Genomic DNA, 22,856 nt, shown 5'->3' on the forward strand with positions numbered 1-22,856 from the left:
CCCACAAATGTGATGCTCCAGAAACTCAATCTGCTCAAAGAAGTGCCCATCCAACCAATCCAACTTGTGGGAGCTGCTTCTGGAAGCGTGGGGTGCAATTTCTCCAGATTACCTCAACAAATTAACAGCTAGAATGCCAAAGGTCTGCAATGCTGTAATTGCTGCAAATGGAGGATTCTTTGACGAAAGCAAAGTTTGATGTAAAAAAAATCTTATTTCAAATACAAATCATTATTTCTAACCTTGTCAATGTCTTGACTCTATTTTCTATTCATTTCACAACATATGGTGGTGAATAAGTGTGACTTTTCATGGAAAACACAAAATTGTTTGGGTGATCCCAAACTTTTGAACGGTAGTGTATATATATATAAAAACTGGCTAAATGTCTGTTAAGCTACAATCTTTTGCAGCACAACCTGACACAATGACGATTCAGCCTATGGACCACTGATGAACACTTTTGCATTTGCAGTAATACAGAGGAATACAGAAGTGTCTGTGGCGACAGTCCTGCCAAAAATCCCAAGTTCCCTAAAGGTAGTGACGTGTTTTCTATCACCCAGCAGCAGCTGGCCCACCAGAGGGGATCGGTGGAACAAACACTCTGTGTTCCACTGTTGGAGTGGATACACACACACACACACACACACACACACACACACACACACACACACACACACACACACACACACACACACTCAAAAGAGTTTGGACAAATCTGATTGAATGCATGTTTTTCCAAAAAAAAAAAAATAAAATAAACAAACACACGTTTCAGAATCATGTTTATTTGTCATGTAGGTTTGCACATACATGGAATTTGATTCCAGTTTCATGGCTCGCTCAGTGTACTTAACATAGAATAACAACACTACAACACAACAATCTTCAGATATATACACAAGGATTGACTTATACAGATGAAGTGAGAGGTGATTTGAAATACCCCTCTACTAAAAAAGCAATGTTTCATTAAATATTTAAGCGAAATTAAGTGTAAATAAAGAAAAATCTTACAACGAGCAGGTGTGTCTAAACTCTTGACTTCATATTAGTGCATAAAGTACACAGCACTACTAAAGTGCACAAAAGCACAAAGACTGCTATTTTGAGTGTTATCAACAATTTGGCAAATTTTGATAGTGTTCTTGATGCTTTTGTAAACAAAACAAGAAAAAAGCCATTCATTATCCGTAACAGCATAAAATGCGATAAGAAATGTCCATTGATTTTATGACCAACAAAGGCTGTTCTTTCTACATCAACCTAGGCAGCTCAACTTTTTACAACGTATGCAGGTTCAAATCAACAGATCCATCATTAATAGCATCCTCATTACAGTGTTATATGACTCTGAATAACACCCTGCACTCTTGTCTTGGAGTGGGAGAATGCAATCGGCTGAAAGACTATTCAGATGTTGGCTGCTTTCCATCAGAAACCTGCACAATGGCAAGGCGACAAAAGGGCACCAAAGATTTTTACTGACAGGCTGTACCAGACAACCATCTGTTTGAAATACTAGTCTCTTGAGGGTGGTTTTAATGTGTAAGTACCCACACAACCTTCCACCATAACTCTGGCGGCATATACCCTCCAGAGACTGATATAAATTCTTCAGATCATCTACCAGCCATGTATGTTACACATTTGTCATCAAAGCATCTTTCGTTATTTATCAGTCTAATTGTGGTTTGCACATCTGTGACTGCAACACTGGGAAATCCTCTATTTGTTTCCCATAATAAATGCCTTTCAGCATTTGTGTTTGGTCCCTCTACACTCCTGGATGCTTCTACTTGTCATTACTATCACCAACTACGTATACTATGCTAATAAACTGGAAAAACTCATCAGCCCTCAGTGTGCACTGGGCTGGGTTTACCTGGGCTAGCTGGGATTACATCTGGTTTGATGTGACACAGTAATTTCCAGTTGTGCTGTGAGGTCCTGTAACATTATCTTGTGCATGCTATGTCACTTTGACACTGTGTAACTGTCTTGTGACCGTGTCATCAACAATTGACAAAGTAAAAGTCTCAGTGTACTTGTTGTAAATGTCAAATGAAAACAAAAATTAACATGTATCTTACTCTTCCAAATGGCTTCAAATAAGCCCTGCCACCAACAGAATCCTGTCTTATGGAATGTGTCAAGTCTGGTTGAAAATGTTTTTCATATTGATATCAGGGAAATCAACGTGCAGTTCATCCTGTGGGCAACAAAACAGTACACTGGCGTAACATATTTATTATCGGCCCTGGTGCAAGCAACCCTTGTAGACCCCGCCCCCCATCTCGCTCTCACTCGCTCACACACACACCACCACCACCATAGGTGGGTTTAGTAAGTAATTTTAATAATTTATTTGTATAGCACCTTTCACAGATATACAATCACAAAGTGCTTCACAGCATAAAATATAACAAATAAAATAGAAATATCAACAGAATAAGTTTACACAGATTAGTTATTGTAAAGGTCAGTAAGTCAAAGATTGGCTACACTTCAGAACCACGGAGAGCGGACGCACCACGGACAGAGTTCGGAAACCTAAACAGACGGTCTCTAAATCAAATCAGTCGACAAGGCAATGAAACAAGTCAACAAAGCAACTAGGCTGTAATATAGCTAATAGCCTTGTCATTCGACAGTAACGGGAGCACACATCAGACTCAAAGCCTGGTAGATTGCATGGTTTGGCACGCATGCAGCACACATTGCAGCTTTCCTTTTTTTCCTTGCTCTCCTTCCTCTTTTTACATCCACTTTTATGTGTGTAACTAATGCTTGCTTGCCTGATTTTATTTTTCTAACGTTACTTAGGTAGGCTAGATAGATAAACGATATTGCGTGCGCTAAACAAGCTATCATCACATGCTCAAAACAGACACGTAACATTGGACTAGGACAATGCATGCAGAAATATTGACGAGCCCCCCCTAGTGACGGGCCCTGGTGCACCGGCTGCACCAACTATATTTACGCCAGTGAAACAGTACCTATACCTTTGGGTCCACATGAAAACATGCTGCCATGGTGCACCAACACTGAAGCCTTCTGAGCAGGCTATGGTCTATCTTCTTCTACTCTTGTGTTGGCCTAAATTTCATTTTCTCTGCTGCTCTTTGCTGCATTGGGAATATTGATGGCGGAATGTTTTTTTTTCCTCTGGGTCCCCAGTGCCATCAAGCTATTTAAAGCTTCCATATGGGACCGTTTATGCCTTAACCAAAGAGGATGGTGTTAAGGAACCTTACTTAGTCTTTTTAATCTAAATGTGAAGTTAAACAATTGGTTTGTTTCTAGTATGTTGCCATGCTTTCTTTCCTTATTAGTTCATGTACAATATGTTGCAATGCCAAAATGTCGCTTTGGGTCCAAATCAGGTTTTGACTTAAGCACCATGCAGCAGCATTCATTTAGACCAAGGTAATATGAGGAGATCAAGGCAACTATTTAACACTTCTTCTTGGGTTAGACTGGAAGGCCTCCTCCTTTGGGCTGCTTCTATCCCTCAGCCTGACAGTAACTGTGTTGCCAACACTAAACACTTCAAGTTTGCCTGGCAAGGAGTGCACATTCATCAACAAATCCCGGTGAAATGTTCTAACTATAAAGAATGAATAATGCCCGAGAAACGAAACCCTAAGTGGATTTTCTGCCTGCTCCCCTGAATGGTGCTCACATCACAGAACCCATTTGAAGTGTTTAGTCGTGAAAACATTAATCCCTGTAATTTCAGGTCTGGTGTTCCTTCTCTGTCAGGTACATCAGGGCTGCATTGGAGAAGCAGTAAAACAGTGAGGAAGCCCCAGTGTTGTCCGCCGGTAATTAGAATGCCATGTGTTCATCCTTACGAGGTAAAACAGCGCTTGTTAAATGAAGGCCTGTCACACTTTAATTGTCTCTGCTGAGACAGAGACAGAGAAGGGAGGAGAGCGAGAGATATAGAAATGGGAGAGAGATGGAGAGACTGAGGCAAGAGGGATTTCTTTGTGCTGTAATTCTACAAACAAATAGTCAGAGAAGTGTATTGGAAGCTGAAAAAAGCTAAGCGACAACAAGAATGTATTGTCACACCTTTGCCTTTGTAAAGAATGGATAGCAACTCATTTCTTTTTTTCTTCTTCTTTTTAAAGTTACATTGTCTGGGGCATTGAAGTGGGTCACTTTCAGCCATGGATTTCAGTGAAAGATGAAAACCCAGCAGTGTCCTGACAGTGTGATGTGAATGAGAGATAGAGACAAGTCAATCTCACACCCTGTCTTAATGCATGTAGAAGGCCTGTGAGGTTGACACCCTCACTGCTTCAACATCGCACCACTTCATTTTGTTGTTTTAAAGTGGCACTAGTTGAAGCTGTCAGAGAACCACATGTTGTAACTAGGTTTTAGATTTTGAGATGAGTGAAGAGAGTTTGAACATTTCTTTCTGTAGCCCTTTAGTGCTTTAAGTGGCCTGGTGAAAGACAATAACAGCTGTAAACCAACATTTGTAAATGATATATGTGTTTTTTTGTTTATTTCCCCCCCTTTTTCCTCCCGTCCTAGTCACTGCTCCACCCCCTCTGCCGATCTGGGGAGGGCTGCAGACTGCTACATGCCTCCTGATACATGTGGAGTTGCCAGCTGCTTCTTTTCACCTGACAGTGAAGAGTTTTGCCAGGGGAACGTAGTAGGTGGGAAGCTCACACTATTCCTCTTAGTTACCCCCCCGAACAGGCATCCCCGAAGGACCAGACGAAACGCTAGTGCAACTACCAGGACACATACCCACATTCGGCTTTCCACCCGCAGACACGGCCAACTGTGTCTGTAGGGACGCCCGACCAAGCCGGAGGTAACTTGGGGATTCGAACTGCCGACCCCTGTGTTGGTAGGCAACGGAATAGACCGCTATACTACCTGGATGCCCCGATGTATGTGTTTTTATTAAGGGATGTAACATTAGCAGTATTCCCACTTCACAGGGTTAGCACTAAATTTACCTTAGCTGTTCAAGGATCTCACTATGAATTCATGTTTTGTTTTTCATACCGGGTCCTTAATTACTAGCTGTGCTGATGCAGACATCACAAAGGACTACGTCCTAGCTACAAATGAGCTTTTTGTGGGCCACAGAAGAGAATCAGAGTGCTAATACAGTGAAGGTTAAAGTACCAAGTGAAGGATTGCAACACAGCAGCTTGACAGTGAGAATGTCTTCATTTTCACCGTATTGAAGTTTGAAAAAATTGGACTCCATCCTCGCCTCCTGGGTGTACCTTGAGCTGTCTGAAAGGAAGCGATTACCTGCTCAGAGTGTGCTACAGAGGCCTTGGAGGATTTGATAATCAATGAATCACAAAATCCCCAAAAGACACTATTCATCAAAAGCTAATGGTTCTTTTGCTGATGAATAATTCCACCCCAAAGAAAGACAAAAGACATGAAACCACGTGGAAGAGGAAAATGATCTAGGCCACACAGTGACTATTCGAGCATATGCAGACCACTAAACTTGTGTTGTTGGTTAAATACTGGTGGCCATACCCACTAATTTTGCAAATAGACATCAGAATTAAAATAGGAAGTTATGACATTCCCTGATAGCTGAAAATGTCTTGCATGAGCAAGGGTTAACGTCGGATGTTTACATTTAATCTCATAAAGCAGAGATAGTTTCTTGAATGCATTTATGCCTTGTCCCCAATGAACTGCTCTTATTGAAATTTTTTTTCATCAGGTTTACTAAAAGCATATAAAATCTTAAAGATTTTGAATAATTCTCAAGCTATCACAGTGTCAAGGATATTTCACCTTTATTTTTCATTAATTTTATTTATTAGCTTATTTGGCAAGGACAATACACATTAAAAACGTTGCTTTAAATGTGCCAGAATAAGCCAGAAAGGCTGGTTTTCATCTACAGTCCCCGAGCAGATAGATAAACATTGAGATAAATAATATTCAAGAAAAAACATCACAGATATGACATTTATGGACAAGCAGAACCTGTACTACTAAAGGAAAGGACCCACAACAGATAAAAGATGTAGAGAAGATGTGTACTAGACAAGATGTGTACAACAGACAAGCAAACGAGGAGACTGTGGGTGATTTTGATGAGCCATGATTTCAACTGTGTGGAAAAGGAGTGATATGTGTCGCAGTTTCTGATGGTGTCCGGTAAATGGTTCCATTCCTGGAACGCTTTAACTGACAATGTGGATTTGCTGAATGTGCTGTGTCTAAATGGTATCTGACAATCCCCTTGCACTGGGTTTTTAGTTATTTATTTGTATTACCTTTATTTACCAAGGGCAGTATGCTGAGCACGTGGGCTCCTTTTCAAGAAACACCCTGCACATTCACACAGTCCCACACATTCACCCCTGGGAGCTGCCCAGTACAACCCGCAGTCTTCACTGATGGTCACTGAGCAGCTCCACTGGAGCAGTTGGTTGAGGGGTTCTGTGCCTTGCTCAAGGGCACATCAACCATGGGTACAGTGCCGCTTATTCACTCCCCCCATCCACATTTTCCTGCTGGTTTGGGGACTGAACTGGTGACCTTCCGGTCACGAGTCTGCTGCTGCCCACTGGCTCTGGGGGATCGAGTTGAATGTGAAATCTGGGTGAGGAAGGTGCTAAGTGGAGGGGGGGCATGTGATGCAGTATTTCATAAAAAAGACAAAGATTTGAAAATGTGACCATGTTATACCAGCTCAATAGGTTGTGTTTTCTGAGAATATTGCAGTGGTGATAACTGTGATTTCTTGTCAAATGTTTCTATTGTTTGTACAGAGACTCTATTGATTTGAGTGTGTGAGTTGGCCTGACCCTAGCTTGTTAGACAGTATGTGATATGATAAAGGATCATAGCATTCATAAACATTGTGGCAGCAGTTTCTTGTGTAGTGGAAGTTGAACAGGTTGACTTTGGCTGCTCGTACCAGTTTTTTTTTCTATGTCTGCTTTGAAACAGTGTAGAGTCCAGCAATATTCTGCGATATCCTGCACATGTGATTTTCTCTCCTGCCACTGTCAGGATCAGCTGTGCTTTATAACCTTATCAGCAAATTATCTCTTATCTACTGTAGTTCAAAAGACTCCAATTTGTACATTTGAATTTAGGAATAATTCTTACACCATAAACATAAACTTTTGCCAATGAAGACAGGATGTCTGCTTGAGTTTTTACATCTGAAGACCAGCATACTAATAGCTGATGGTAACTGCAGAGTATCTGTTTCAAACAAAAAGCTACTTTTATTTCCTGAAATGGTTAAATGCACTTTTCCAAATTGAATCTCAATTTTCCCTTTTTTTTTTCCTTTTTTTTTTACATTTTTTTTAGTTGTCATTGTGGTCCAACAGCTCTTAATAATATCTGAAGGTTTAGCGAAGAATGCAAAAAAAAAAAAGCAAAAAATAAGCAGAAAATCGAAACTGTTCCCAAAACACTTATGACAGATTGCTTTTTGAAGTTGGTGTGTGAACTTAAAACTTAATGGACGAATTGGATGAAAAATTTGGACTTGGTGTGCAAAGGCCTAAAATGTTTTTTTTTTCTAGATTTATTCTCAGTGGAGTTGCTCATCAGAGACACATCATGGATTAAGGGAAAGGGCACATTTAACTTTCCCATTTCTGGCTAACGGAGACAGAATTCAAAGATCAACTCTGCATCCTAAACCATGTAAAGGAATTTAAATTATATAGTTCTGGAAAATTCAGTTGTTGATTTTTTTCCCTTTAGAGTGAGCACTTTCCAAATTCCAGAAAGCAGATATTTAGCTTTACGTTTTGTATGACATAGCCAAGGCTCAGCGTTTTGGGCTTTTACCGATTATCACCGAAAAATACCCAGATTTTTTAAAATGAGCAGATCGGTTTAAACACCGATAAATTCCCGGATTTTTTTTTTTGATTTTTTTTAATAAAAACCGAAAACGCAGAGCCATGGACGTAGCATATCATGTGTTGAAGATAGAGCATCTATCAGCCAATAATTTTTACCAGATAGCTAATGTATCTCTGGTACCTAGCCTCACAAACTGTGCCGCTGTTATAAAAATGTCCCAAGGCTTCTCTCTACCTCTTGAAATATCTTTGTCCTTTGCCACATCCATTCTCATGAAGTGCACAATGGGGAATGGGCATTGTGATGCAACAGCAGGCTGGAACAAACAAAATGGCCATCTTCCTCCTTCCACACTCCTCCCATGTGAATGTATTAATTTCTCAGCTCAGACATATCACAACTTTCCTCTGCCAGTGGCCCCTGGGCTTAAAGGCACTGGAGCCTATAGGCCCATAGCCTCAGCACACCTGATTCCCCTTACTGTCCCAAAAGACTGTTGTCCTCCATTTGTCATTGGTAAACATGCCGACAAGCTGCTGCATGCTACTAACGACAAAGGCAGAGAAACAAAGAGATAACAATATCAGCGTATTTAGTGAATCTGTGATGTGAAACAATGCAGCACTAAAAGAAGCTACATGAAACCAAAAACATCTCTGCCAAGTAAGAACATGTGGTTTGTGACACTGCATAGAGTTGCTGGCACAATTTTTATTTAAAGTGCACACAATTAGGTATTCTGTAAAAAAAAAAGAAGAAAAAAAAGTGATTAGCCTTGAGACTGCTTACAATTCTCATTAATGGCGGAAGGAGGCAGCGCTTGTATATTGTACTCAGTAACTGAGCACCTTCTGTTTGATTTATTGGTTCCAAGAGCTAAAAAAATAAGATATTTTGTGTGGGAAGGAAAGCAGATATTTACAATATGCTGGTACTCTGAGTCATTAGAAATCTATTGGCCGCCATTGTGTCACACACCCCTTGCAGACCCCAGCCAATGCATTATAAAAGCAATTTTTAAATACCCATGTTCAATAGTCACATTGATGAATAGTTCTTTTCTTGCTTGGGGAACAGAGAAAGAGGAAACAGGAGGGAAAGAAAGGGGGTCCACACTGTGTGTGTGTGTGTGTGTGTGTGTGTGTGTGTGTGTGTGTGTGTGTGTGTGTGTAGGGGGGGTGAGAGGGGGTTCCTGCTGAAATTACATAGAGGATTGATTGACCTCCGTGGCTGTGTTGCAAAGGAGGGTTCAACGGATGTATCCAGATTAGTGTCAGAGGGGCTGCTGAAGGACAATGACAGCATTGTCAGGAGATGTGACCTTCTAACCATATGACAATCCCCCACCCCCGCACTCCCTTCCCCATCCAACACCACCCATTTGGACTGTGGTGCATGGTGGCGAACTGGAGCTGGGAGAAATTTCATCACTGCCAGCCAAAAGAAAAAGGGTATGAGATGAGACAAGAATGAAATCACAGATGTCTCAATTCATATTCATTAGCGTGGCTCTCCATTATGGAGTCAAAATGAGTGGCTACCAGAGAACTGTGGCAGATTCGGGGGGGGGGAGGGGGGGTTCAAATGAGAGTGTGCTCAACCCTAGTGCAGGAATGCACACACAGGCATGTACCAACACAGAGATGCACTTGCATTGCACAACTGAGATATAGCTGAAGGCTGTGAGCATTCTTTTACAGATTTGAAAGATATGGCCAACCTAATTTAAACCAGGAAAGTCACAACGTAATCTAAAATAATTATTCAAAGGTCACATGAGATGGTATTGTAGGGTGTCGCGAGCTTCTGCGATGTGATGCATTTCTGAAAGAAAGAGACCGCTGTGGTGGGATTTGACAAGGGGCGGGCAGGCAATTTGATTGACCTTCTACTGTGAATGAACGCCAACCATCGTTTCTGTAGCCCCAGAGTTTTGGAGACAGGAAAGAATGTTTTGGATACGAACAGCTGAAGATGCAACTGTGCCCCATGATGTTGCACAGTGTGGATGTGCAAATTTAGATGTTTATAAGATGGGTGAGGGTTGGGGAAGTTCACATTAAATTAAATTACTACTGGACAATTTTCTTGATGCCCGCCCACAAATTCAAAAAGAGATAAGTAAGTATGGATTTGATGCCTTTTCTATAAGGAAGTTGAAAAGCAGGTTTCTAAAGATGAAATAAAAAGGGCGATTTTTTGGCACATAATGATAGAGAAATGAGAACTTGGTCAGATAAAAATGGGTAAAATGAAGGAAAGGACATTTTTCATTTCATGTGGTCTTGAAAAAACTAATATGATGGATGTCTTTATGCATATTCAGTAATGCCTTGATGCATACTCAATAATCCAGGTAAGAAAATCAAAGAAAGTTGAATGAGCTCATCTGGACACAACGTTTATTGACAGATAAGTTTCGTCACTCATCTAAGCGACATCTTCAACTGACTGCTGGTATCCCCACCCTTATAAATAATACAGTGGCATTAACGACGGAAAACAACGATCAGTTTCATATGCAAATTGCCGTGACCATTAACTAGAGTTACAGTGGCAATGTGTACTATTCACAGAAGATTTGGGAATGTTTGCAATCACAACATTGTAAAACGGCGACAGTCCACTAGATCTACCATATTGGCAACCTGGGCATGTGCCCAGGAGCCCCTAGCTAATGGGTCTGACCCTTTCGAGCGGTAATGTAAGCGCACCCTCGCGCTTTGTTATTCCCGCGCTCCGAAGAGACTTCTGAGGATCTGCACACTTCCGGATCCCACCGTTGCCACCAATGTAACCGGTTATATTCTTGCCCGGTGCGGGATTCGATACGGGGTGTACTGCACCACAAGGCGACACCGCTAACCGCTCGACTAAACGGTCAGACCCGTTAGCTAGGGGCTAACGTGTCTTATTAATAGTTTACAGTATGCTGGGTTTTTTTTTACGTCGGGCTCCACAGATATGACACAAAGCTTAACCCATTCTCTTGATAATTATCCAATCAGAATGAAATAAAGGTTGTTTCCAAGAATATGAAGTCTAATGATTGATTATTATATTGGTAAGATGGCTGTGATTGGTGAGCAAGCGCCAATACAATGTATAGATTGGCTAACGGTCAAGGTGGGTGGGCACAGAGAGCAGGTGGCTTACGTTGCACAGATTCAAGATTAGTGTTTCTTAAAACAATGTAAAGGGTAAACTATACCGATGTAGTGGGGTGCGTGATTTTTTTCGTACCCGTTTCCCGGGATCTCTGCCTCTGATTGGCTAGTACTCGTTGCCTCCGTTGATTAGGTTGGTTAAGGTTAGGGTTAGGGATAGGGTTAGCCAATCAGAGATAGAGTAGGGGCGGGTCTTCCCGGTGAACGCTCTCTCAACGAGTACTACCCAATCAGAGGCAGAGTTCCCGGAAAACGGGTTCTAAAAAAAAATCACGCCAACCTTCGTCCATTCCTTGTGTCTCGACAGCCTACCCGGACTCGCACAGCTCCGTTTTGCAGCTACTAACCTTTTGGTTACGTTATCACAAGCAAACAATAGCTTCTCCACACTTAACGTTCACCGTCTTCTTTAGTTAGCCGTCATGTTCTTCTTCTCCCCGTAGTCACAGAAGTCCCGCCCTCTGCCACCGTTCCTCTCCTTCCAATAGGCCCACAGTTCCTGACAGTTACTGCTCGGCCAATGAAGTGCCCACCCATCACCAGAGACAATTCAACGTTCTACAAGCCAGCCAGTCCCGTGTGGCTCGCCACGCGAAGTCAAGTTTAAAAACACTGGAACTAATTTTCTACTTGAGCCACTCACTATCAGTCAGGTTGTATCAGTGATAAGTGTGCGGGGAAAATTACCAAGCAACAGAAAATGGACGGCGTTAACCAACAGCTGCCAAACTAGCAAGTAGTAACGAATCAATAGCCTGGAAGCGTCTACCATCGGTTGCACAATCTCAGCTAGCTAGCAACGAAAACGTTAGCCTGGACGCTGTCTCTGATGGCCATCGAGTCTGAGATTGGGAGGGAGCTGGATTTTGAAGGACTTGATCACAGAGTTTGCAAAGAAAAAGTCAAGAAAGAATATTTTATAAAGGTAAGAACCATTTGATTATGTTGTCTGTGCATTGAGCAGTATTATCTGTTGTGATTGTGTGTTGATGTATATTTTGTGGATGAGTTTATTTGACATGCTGTTTGCATAACATATGCATTGCATTAATGTGGTGTGACGCTGATATATTGTATTGGAGTCAGTTTGTCAAATTTATTATATGTTGGTTTTTGCAGTTCTGTGTGAAGTTGCCTAGCTCACTTAGCCTTTGAAACCTACATTCAGCTGTGCTGTGTGATTACCTTAGGATGGCATTGTTGTAAGCCCATTCTCTAGTCAGTCACATTATTATGTATCAGTAGTAACTGGTGTGCTGTCTGCTTGGGTGGTTTTCCATGAACACAAATATTGCCATAGTCTAGAGTCATACACTGCCTTGGGATGATTTAATCCATTATTTCCTTGTCTTGTGATTTGTGAGTGAAATGGCAGTAATTGGTCTATTGAACTGTATAGGCATACCTGCTCAGCTGGACTGGTTATTCAGCCTTTGACCAATAGGTGTGTGAATATGGTCTGGTGGATTTGACATGCCAGCTTGACTGGAAGCTCAAAATAATTAATGTGGGGTTTAATGGCTGGGGCATGGGGTGGGCGTGGTATGTGCATGTGTGTGGGGTGGGTGTGTGTGAGCCTTGGGGGTACTAATCCCATTTTGGCGACAGATGTACTCTTAGCCCCCCCCCCCCTCGGTTCAGGGGTGGTCGTTCCCTCTTCACATAGATGGCCAAACCTCAAAACACGCTGCACCAGAAATTGGTCGTCACCAAGGATTGGGTCCCCCGGCACAGAGCAATGTAGTGTACGCTGTTAAGTGCCAGGAGGATTGCCGTGACTTGTACATCGGGAAAACTAAATAGACACTGGCCAAGAGAATGTCACAACACAGAAGAGCTAAAAAATCAGGTGAGTACTCTGCAGTCTACACCCATCTACAGGCCAGTGACCACTCTTTCAAGGATGAGGATGTGCACATCCTTGATAGGGAGGAACGCTGGTTTTAATGGGGAGACAAACAGGCCATCTATGTGAAGAGGGAATGACATCCCTGAACCGAGGGAGGACCTAAGAGTATATCTGTCGCCATCTTACAATGCTGTGATTGCAAACATTCCCAAATCATCTGTGAATAGTACACATGGCCATTGAAACGCTTGTTAATGGTTACACCTATTTGCATATGAAACCAATTGTTGGTTTTGGTCGTTGAGCCTCTGTATTGTTTATAAGGGTGGGGATACCTGCAGTCAGTTGAGACTGAAGAGGTCACTTAGATGAGTGATGAAACGTATCTGTCAATAAAGGTTGTGTTCAGATGAACTGATTCAACTTTCTTATGACAGATAGCTCAATTATTGGTGTTGGTCCTCATAACAAAAGGTAAAAACCTTGCTTCGGACCATGGATGATCTTCCCGGGGACATATAGAGTGGGCCATGACACTGGCAGGGGTTGTAGTGGTGGGCTGGTGACAGAGCTAAGTGGCCCATAACACTAAAGTGACAGAATGGAGTGATTGTTGAAAGGTTTGAATAGAGAGACAAACAGACGTGGTTGGCAGATTGACCTGTCATGTGGCAGGGCGGGTTGATTGTTGAATGAAGAACATGTGTCTGCTAGTGAATAAAGGGAAAGATACAATAGGAGAAAATGTTTTACTGATTGAACTTGAACTAAGTGTTGTGATTATGATGTTAATAATTGATGGTCAATCGACTGAAAAAACAGTACCGTAGTCTACTTGTGAATTTTGTCTTAGACTGTTTGACTTGGCTTTATCGTTTCAAGTTTGATATTTTTTTCTTAGCTTTATCTTCAAGGCATGAAAGATAGTGACATTTCCTGACTTTAAAAACTCCAGAAAAAAAAAGAAGAAACAAAACAAGACACCCTAGCTTTTCAGAGTGCTGCAATCCTAATTAAAGAACATCGGAAGATAACTAATATTATACTGCAGTTATTTGCAGGATGAGTTTTACCATTCACTATGATATTGACTTTTCATTCCTAAAGGTCCCTCATTAAAATTATTTTAGAATCGCCTAAGGAAACCACCTCTACCCACCTTCCACCCCCCTGCATGAAACCTGCTATGGGGGGTTACTTTGATATGATTCGCAAGCCAAGGATCATGCATTTTCCCGTCAAGGACACCTCCAAGACAGCAGGTGGGTACCCTGGTGGATTCCCCAGGAAAACCCCTGGAAACTCAGGAAATGCAACATTCATTAAGGATTCATGCTACTACTGGGCAAGGCTCTTTTAAATCCACTCCTGCTGTATGTTGGAAGAGAATAGTGATTAGTGAGGAAGGCTGATTTTGCTCCTTTAATGGGCACTGTAGGCTTTTCATGTCTTCTCTTTGGAACCCATGGCCATCCTTCCACCATCGATCACCAGCAATCTCAGCAGTTGGGAGGGAAAAAAAGTTACTGTTACAGAATTGTAAATGTAGAATAAATCCCACGAATAAAACATGGACATTTAACATGGGTGATATCACTTTTTCTTACATTTCTTAATGACTGAATAATTATATTTCCATCCATCCATTATCCAAGCCGCTTATCCCAATTGGGGTTGCGGGAAGCTGGAGCCTATCCCAGCAGTCATTGGGCGGCAGGTGGGGAGACACCCTGGACAGGCCACCAGTCCATCACAGGGCCGACACATTCACACCCAGGGACAATTTAGTATGGCCGAGTCATCACCTGACTTACATGTCTTTGGACTGTGGGAGGAAACCGGAGTACCCAGAGGAAACCCACGCAGACACGGGGAGAACATGCAAAACTCCACACAGAGGACAACCTGTGATGACCCCCAGGGTTCGAACCCCAGACCTTCTTGCTGTGAGGCGACCGCGCTAACCACTGCGCCAACGTGTCGCCAATACAACTACAAAAAGTAAATGCACGACACTCAAACTGAAGCAACAACAATGGAAACCGCACTCACAAGACTATTATTAGAAGGTTAACAACAGATATGGTATGACAATCTTGGCTGCGCGTGTGTGTGTTTAGGCCTGCTTACTTTATTTGAAGATGAAGTCCATACACCTAGCCTTCTTGACAAATTGACCCCCCCCCCCCCGTTATATAAGGATAAGGAAACCTTAAGAAAACGTCTATATGCATGGTCAATAATCCAGGTAAGAAAATCACAGAAAGTTGAATAAATTCATCTGGACACAATGTTTAGTGAGAGAAACGTTTCATCACTCATCTAAATGACATCTTCAGCCTGAGCATTAACTAGCGTTTCAATGGCAATGTGTACTATTCACCGAGGGTTTGGGAATGGTTGCAATCACAGCATTGTAAGATGTCGACAGATGTACTCTTAAGCTCCCCCTCAGTTCAGGGATGGTCATTCACCCTTCACATAGATGGTCTCTTTGACTCCCCTTTTCTTGTTGATATTAATAAAGATTTGGGCTTACAATTTCTCTGAATGAAGGAACAGTGCCATGACTTCACTAGTACTTTGGATTCTAGTATCTTACCTTATCTTTGATCGTCAGTATTTTGTGCAAAAATACCAGCATATGGACAACCCTTGGCTTATAATCAAAGCAGTCATCATCGTGAGAAAGTCTATGTGGCCAATGATAAGGGCTTTGGGACTACCAAGCCTGACTTTAATTTTCACCTGTCCACATTGTTTGAAGCATGATATCTAACGTACACCTGATAATCCCTCACTCAACATTAGCTGGTATTTTTACGAGGACTTTCTCTGCTCTACTCCCTGCTTCCCTTGAAAATTTCTTTGCTCTTTTTTGATGAGATCCCAGAGCTGATGTCTGCCACTGATAACGGCTAAGCCACAGTAATTACACAAGGAAAGGGGATTGGATCCGTCTCCGGCTCTCAGCTGTCTCTGCTACAGCGTCTTTGTGCCCCATGCTGTGCTTTCTCTGGTGATGAGACTCATTACAATGCCTGACACAGATCCCCTTTTGTCCAAAACAGTGCTGTAATCGGCCTCCAGAATGCTCTTAGTTATCAACTCCCACTCGGGCTGCATTTCAGCCATAACTAGTCAACAGCAATGGGGCCCACCTTACTTTGCCTGAAGCTGAAAACTATGAAATAAAACTGTAAACTATATAAATAGTTTGACTATATATATAAAATCACATTAGCAGTTGATTCACATTAGCAGCTGATGAGTGCGCGACACACGAAACAGGCATGTACTGCTATGTTTTAAAACTTATGTTACAGCCTTATTCCAAAATGGATTAAATTCCTTTTTTTTCTCATCAATCTACACACAATACCCCATAATGACAAAGTGAAAAAGGTTTTGTAGACATTTTTGCAAATTTGTTAAAAATAAAAAACTGAAATATTGCATGTACATAAGTATTCACAACCTTTGCTATGACACTCAAAATTGAGCTCAGGTTCTTCCTGTTTCCACTGATCATCCTTGAGATGTTTTTACATCTTGATTAGAGTCCGTCTGTATTAAATTCAATTGATTGGACATGATTTGGAAAGGCACACACCTGTCTATATAAGGTCCCACTGTTGACAGTGCATGTCAGAGCAGAAACCAAGCCATGAAGTCAAAGGAATTGTCTGTGGACCTCCAAGACATGATTGTATCGAGGCACAGATCTGGGGAAGGGTACAAAAAAATGTCTACAGCTTTGAAGGTCCCGAAGAGCACAGTGGTCTCCGTCATTCGTAAATGGAAGAAGTTTGGATCCACCTGGACTCTTCCTAGAGCTGGCCGCCCAGCCAAACTGAGCAATCGTGGGAGAAGGGCCTTGGTCAGTGAGGTCACCAAGAACCCGATGGTCACTCTGGCAGAGCTCCAGCGTTCCTCTGTGGAGATGGGGGAACATTCCAGAAGGACAACCATCTCTGCAGCACTCTACCAATCAGGCCTTTATGGTAGAGTGGCCAGGCGGAAGCCTCTGCTCAGTAAAAGGCACATGACAGCCCGCTTGGAGTTTGCCAGAAAGCACCTAAAGGACTCTCAGACCATGAGAAACAAGATTCTCTGGTCTGATGAAACCAAGATTGAACTCTTTGGCCTGAATGCCAAACGTCACATTTGGAGGAAACCAGGCACCTCTCATCACCTTGCTAATACCATCCCTACAGTGAAACATGGTGGTGGCAGAATCATGGTGTGGGGATGTTCTTCAGCGGCAGGAACTGGGAGACTAGTCAGGATCGAGGGAAAGATGAAGGAGCAAAGTACAGAGAGATCCTTGATGAAAACCTGCTCCAGAGCGCTCAGGACCTCAGACTGGGGCAAAGGTTTACCTTTCAACACGACAACGACCCTAAGCACACAGCCAAGACAACGAAGGAGTGGCTTCGGGACAAGTCCGTGAATGTCCTTGAGTGGCCCAGACTTGAACCCCATTGAACATCTCTGGAAAGACCTGAAAATAGCTGTGCAGCGACGCTCCCCATCTAACCTTACAGAGCTTGAGAGGATCTGCAGAGAAGAATGGGAGAAATACCCCAAATATAGGTGTGCCAAGCTTGTAGCTTCATACCCAAGAAGACTTGAGGCTGTAAACGCTGCCAAGGGTGCTTCAACCAAGTACTGAGTAAAGGGTGTGAATCCTTATGTACATGCAATATTTCAGTTTTTTATTTCTAATAAATTCGCAAAAATTTCTATAAAACCTTGTTCGCTTTGTCATTATGGGGTATTGTATGTAGATTGATGAGAAAAAAAAGGAATTTAATCCATTTTGGAATAAGGCTGTAACATAACAAGATGTGGGGAAAGTGAAGGGGTGTGAATACTTTCCGGATGCACTGTATATAAAACTTAGGTAAAAGAAACACTCAACAGTAGGGAAAGTGCCCAACAAATAAGGAACAAAATAATCCAGTGAGTCAAGTAAATTCTTTATGAGACTGTACAAGCCTGTTTCATGCCATAAGCAATCATCAGCTGTTTTGGCCCTTCTAGCTGGCATTAGCTAGTTGCATTTGCCTCCCTTCCCATTCATGATTTTGCAGGATACATTCCTGTAAAAGTTCACAGCCGTGAAGAAGTTTTTTGATGACATTAAGAAAGAAATCAAATTCAAATCTGCGGGAACTGGGAAGAAACTTACAGACAAAACCAGCTCCAAGCCTCAAGTTGGTCAGGCTGTCAGTGACAAGCCTCGCCTTGCACCTACAGAAGGTGCCCAGAGGGCAGGAGCTGCAGCACTCGCCAGGATTGAACAGAAGCAATGCCCGAAGGTCCAAACTTCACAGGATGCCATCAGGAAAAAGGTGAAAAGAGAGCTTGAAGCATAGGTTGCTGCATTGACTGAAAAGGAAAGGCCACAATGATTGCTTATGTCATGAAACAGGCTTGTACTGTCTCATAAAGAATTAATTGTCTCGCTGGATTATATATATATTAAAAATTCCACTTCCATCTCTCCTAAACATCTTCATGCCTCCACAGGTACGTCATCAGGACCAACTGCCTTGCCACTCTTCATGCTCTTCATAGCTGTCTTCACTTCGTCCTTGCTAATCCACTGTACCTCCTGATTCACTATCCCCAAACCTAGCTTAAAGTAGTAATATATATATATATATATATATATATATATATATATATATATATATATATATATATATATATATATATATATATATATATATATGTGTGTGTGTGTGTGTGTGTGTGTGTGTGTGTGGTTTAAGGACATATTGAAATGGTTTAAGGACATACATATATATATACACACACACACACACACACACACACACACACACACACACACAGTGCATCCGGAAAGTATTTACGCCCCTTCACTTTCCCCACTTTTTGTTATGTTACAGCCTTATTCCAAAATGGATTAAATTCCTTTTTGTTCTCAACAATCTACACACAATATATATGTTTACATTTTGGAAAATTAAGTACATTGAATTAGCTATTATAAGTTCCTGTTTGCTATAAACCATTGATGTACTGACACCTTTCACTGGATTTCTTTGATACTGAAGAAAACTTTGAAACATGATGATTCTAAGGCAAGTTCTGGGGTTATATGACACTTCTTTTTTCTCTGATTTCTAAGCAGATTTATGGACATTTATTTGCAATGGACATTGGAAATAATTGTACTCTTGGAAATGTAATTCACACTGATTCAAAAAATATTTGTCATGTCTGTGTGTTCAGGTTTCACTGAATTATGACTCAGCTTTTTGACACAAACATTGACACTGATGTGATGTCTGATATGATTTTAAGAAGTTTTTGGCACAAAATGTGAGTATTGGATATTGATATTTGATAACTGGTTACACAAAAAATTAGCTTATTTATTCATCTGCTGCCGTTTAGAGATCAGTTTGAGTGTTTTGATATGATATGTGAATAATTGTAACTAGTAATATAAGACATGAGTAGCTCGCCCTAAAGAAATCTAATATTATTTGAGTAAATGTTCTTCTCTTGGCCTTATATTCAATTCAGAGTATTGAAGACCATATTTACGTGGCATTTATTGGGATTTGACATTAGAGCAGCCCAGATTATTATGGCATGGATTCAAATGTAGCAGATTTGTCAGCTGAACATTCATCCCGTGAACTCTACTCCATCATAGTATATCAAAAATAGGTTTCAAGATTAGTAATGCTGTTTACGCCACCAAATTCCTACCTTACCTATGTTACATGAATTAAAAACAGTAACAGCAGATAATTTTGGCAGGAGTGAAAATTAGTCAATCCTCCACATTTGTTGTGTTATGGTTTCAGAATAATGAAGTCAGTTGGAGAACAATTAGATACAAAATAAGATTTAGGCTTTACAGGGTCTTTTTTTTCCTGGGCAACTACAGTGGGGAAAATAATTATTTGACCCCTTGCTGATTTTGTAAGTTTGCCCACTTACAAAGAGTGCAACAGTCTATAATTTTAAGCGTAGGTTCATTTTAACAGTGAGAGACAGAATATGATCAAAAAAAGTGGAATAAGACGTTGTATGAATTTTATGAATTTATTTGCATATTTTTGGTCCAAAATAAATATTTGAACCCCTGGACAAACGTTATGTTAATATTTAGTAGAAAAGCCATTATTGGCCAGCACAGATGTCAAACGGTTTTTATAGTTTCTGACAAGGTTTGTGCACATTTCGGCAGGGATGTTGGCCCACTCCTCCTTGCAGACAGCCTCCAAATCGTTCAGGTTTCGAGGCTGTCGCCTGGCAACCCGAATTTTAAGCTCCCTCCAAAGATTTTCGATTGGATTCAGGTCTGGAGACTGGCTAGGCCATTCCAGAACCTTGATGTGCTTCTTCTTCAGCCACTCTTTGGTTGCTTTGGCGGTGTGCTTTGGGTCGTTGTCATGTTGGAACACCCATCCACGACCCATCTTCAGCGCTCTCACTGAGGGAAGGAGGTGTTGGTCCAGAATTCCACGGTACATGGCCCCGTCCATCCTCCCCTCAATGCGATGGAGTTGTCTTGTCCCCTTGGCTCAAAAGCACCCCCAAAGAATGATGTTGCCACCCCCATGCTTGACGGTGGGGATGGTGTTCTTTGGGTTGTACTCCGTGTTCTTCACCCTCCAAACACGGCGAGTTGAGTTGAGCCCGAAAAGTTCTATTTTGGTCTCATCCGACCACATCACCTTCTTCCAGGCCTCTTCTGAGTCATCCAGGTGTTCATTGGCGAACTGCAGACGGGCCTGTACATGTGCCTTCTTGAGCAGTGGGACCTTGCGTGCGCTGCAGGATTTTAATCCATGATGGCGTAGTGTGTTACTAACCGTTTGCTTTGTAACTGTGGTCCCAGATGCCTTCAGGTCATTAACCAGTTCTCCCCTTGTGGTTCTGGGATGATTCCTCACCGTTCGCATGATCAGGGACACCCCACGAGGCGAGATCTTGCATGGAGCCCCAGACCGAGGAAGGTTGGCGGTGGTGTGGTGTTCCTTCCATTTCCTGATAACTGCACCGACAGTTGTTACTTTCTCTCAAAAATGCTTTCCAATTCTCTTGTAGCCCATCCCAGCCTTGTGCAGGTCTACAATCTTGTCCCTGGTGTCCTTAGACAGCTCTTTGGTCTTGCCCATGATGGAGATGTTGAAATCTGATTGATTGGGTGTGGACAGGTATCTTTTGTACAGGTAACAAGGTAATGCAGGCGTATTTTATGTGGGTAATTAGTTGGGATTGGGGGTGCATCTTAAAGAAAAACTAACTGGTTTGTGGGAGCCAGAATACTTGCTGTTTGGTAGGGGATCAAATACTTATTTTTCTAAATCAGGTGGTTATTAATTTTTATAAATTCATATGATGTGATTTTCTGGAATTTTCTTTGGGATTCCGTCTCTCACTGTTAAAATGTATATATGATTAAAATTATAGACTGTTGCATTCTTTATAAGTGGGCAAACCTACAAAATCAGCAAGGGGTCAAATAATTATTTTCCCCACTGTATCATGCTTTTCCCAAATGATGTAGATTTTTAAGCATTCTATTACATCAAATGGCTCACAAAATAGCTACCATAAATGAGAAAAAAAAAACCTCCCCAGGCGGAGCATGTCCCTGGATCCGGGCCACTGGCTAAGCCCCAATTGTTTACAACGCCTGGCTCCGCCCCTGCATGACATATACCTGGATCCTGACTTGAATCCCAACTTCTGCTCTCTGTCTTCATTTTTCTTTTGGAGGAATAATTGCATTTTGGAGGCACCATCATGTTGTACTATATATATATATATATATATATATATATATATATATATATATATATATATATATATACACTACCGTTCAAAAGTTTGGGATCACATTGAAATGTCCATATTTTTGAAGGAAAAGCACTGTACTGTTCAATGAAGATAACTTTAAACTAGTCTTAACTTTAAAGAAATACACTCTATACATTGCTAATGTGGTAAATGACTATTCTAGCTGCAAATGTCTGGTTTTTGGTGCAATATCTACATAGGTGTATAGAGGCCCATTTCAAGCAACTATCACTCCAGTATTCTAATGGTACAATGTGTTTGCTCATTGGCTCAGAAGGCTAATTGATGATTAGAAAACCCTTGTGCAATCATGTTCACACATCCGAAAACAGTTTAGCTCGTTACAGAAGCTACAAAACTGACCTTCCTTTGAGCAGATTGAGTTTCTGGAGCATCACATTTGTGGGGTCAATTAAACGCTCAAAATGGCCAGAAAAAGAGAACTTTCATCTGAAACTCGACAGTCTATTCTTGTTCTTAGAAATGAAGGCTATTCCATGCGAGAAATTGCTAAGAAATTGAAGATTTCCTACACCGGTGTGTACTACTCCCTTCAGAGGACAGCACAAACAGGCTCTAACCAGAGTAGAAAAAGAAGTGGGAGGCCGCGTTGCACAACTGAGCAAGAAGATAAGTACATTAGAGTCTCTAGTTTGAGAAACAGACGCCTCACAGGTCCCCAACTGGCATCTTCATTAAATAGTAGCCGCAAAACACCAGTGTCAACATCTACAGTGAAGAGGCGGCTGCGGGATTCTGGGCTTCAGGGCAGAGTGGCAAAGAAAAAGCCATATCTGAGACTGACCAATAAAAGAAAAAGATTAAGATGGGCAAAAGAACACAGACATTGGACAGAGGAAGACTGGAAAAAGTGTTGTGGACGGATGAATCCAAGTTTGAGGTGTTTGGATCACAAAGAAGAACGTTTGTGAGACGCAGAACAAATGAAAAGATGCTGGAAGAATGCCTGACGCCATCTGTTAAGCATGGTGGAGGTAATGTGATGGTCTGGGGTTGCTTTGGTGCTGGTAAGGTGGGAGATTTGTACAGGGTAAAAGGGATTCTGAATAAGGAAGGCTATCACTCCATTTTGCAACGCCATGCCATACCCAGTGGACAGCGCTTGATTGGAGCCA

This window comes from Lampris incognitus, chromosome 4 (genome assembly GCF_029633865.1).
Source record: "Lampris incognitus isolate fLamInc1 chromosome 4, fLamInc1.hap2, whole genome shotgun sequence".
Lineage (NCBI taxonomy): Eukaryota > Metazoa > Chordata > Actinopteri > Lampriformes > Lampridae > Lampris > Lampris incognitus.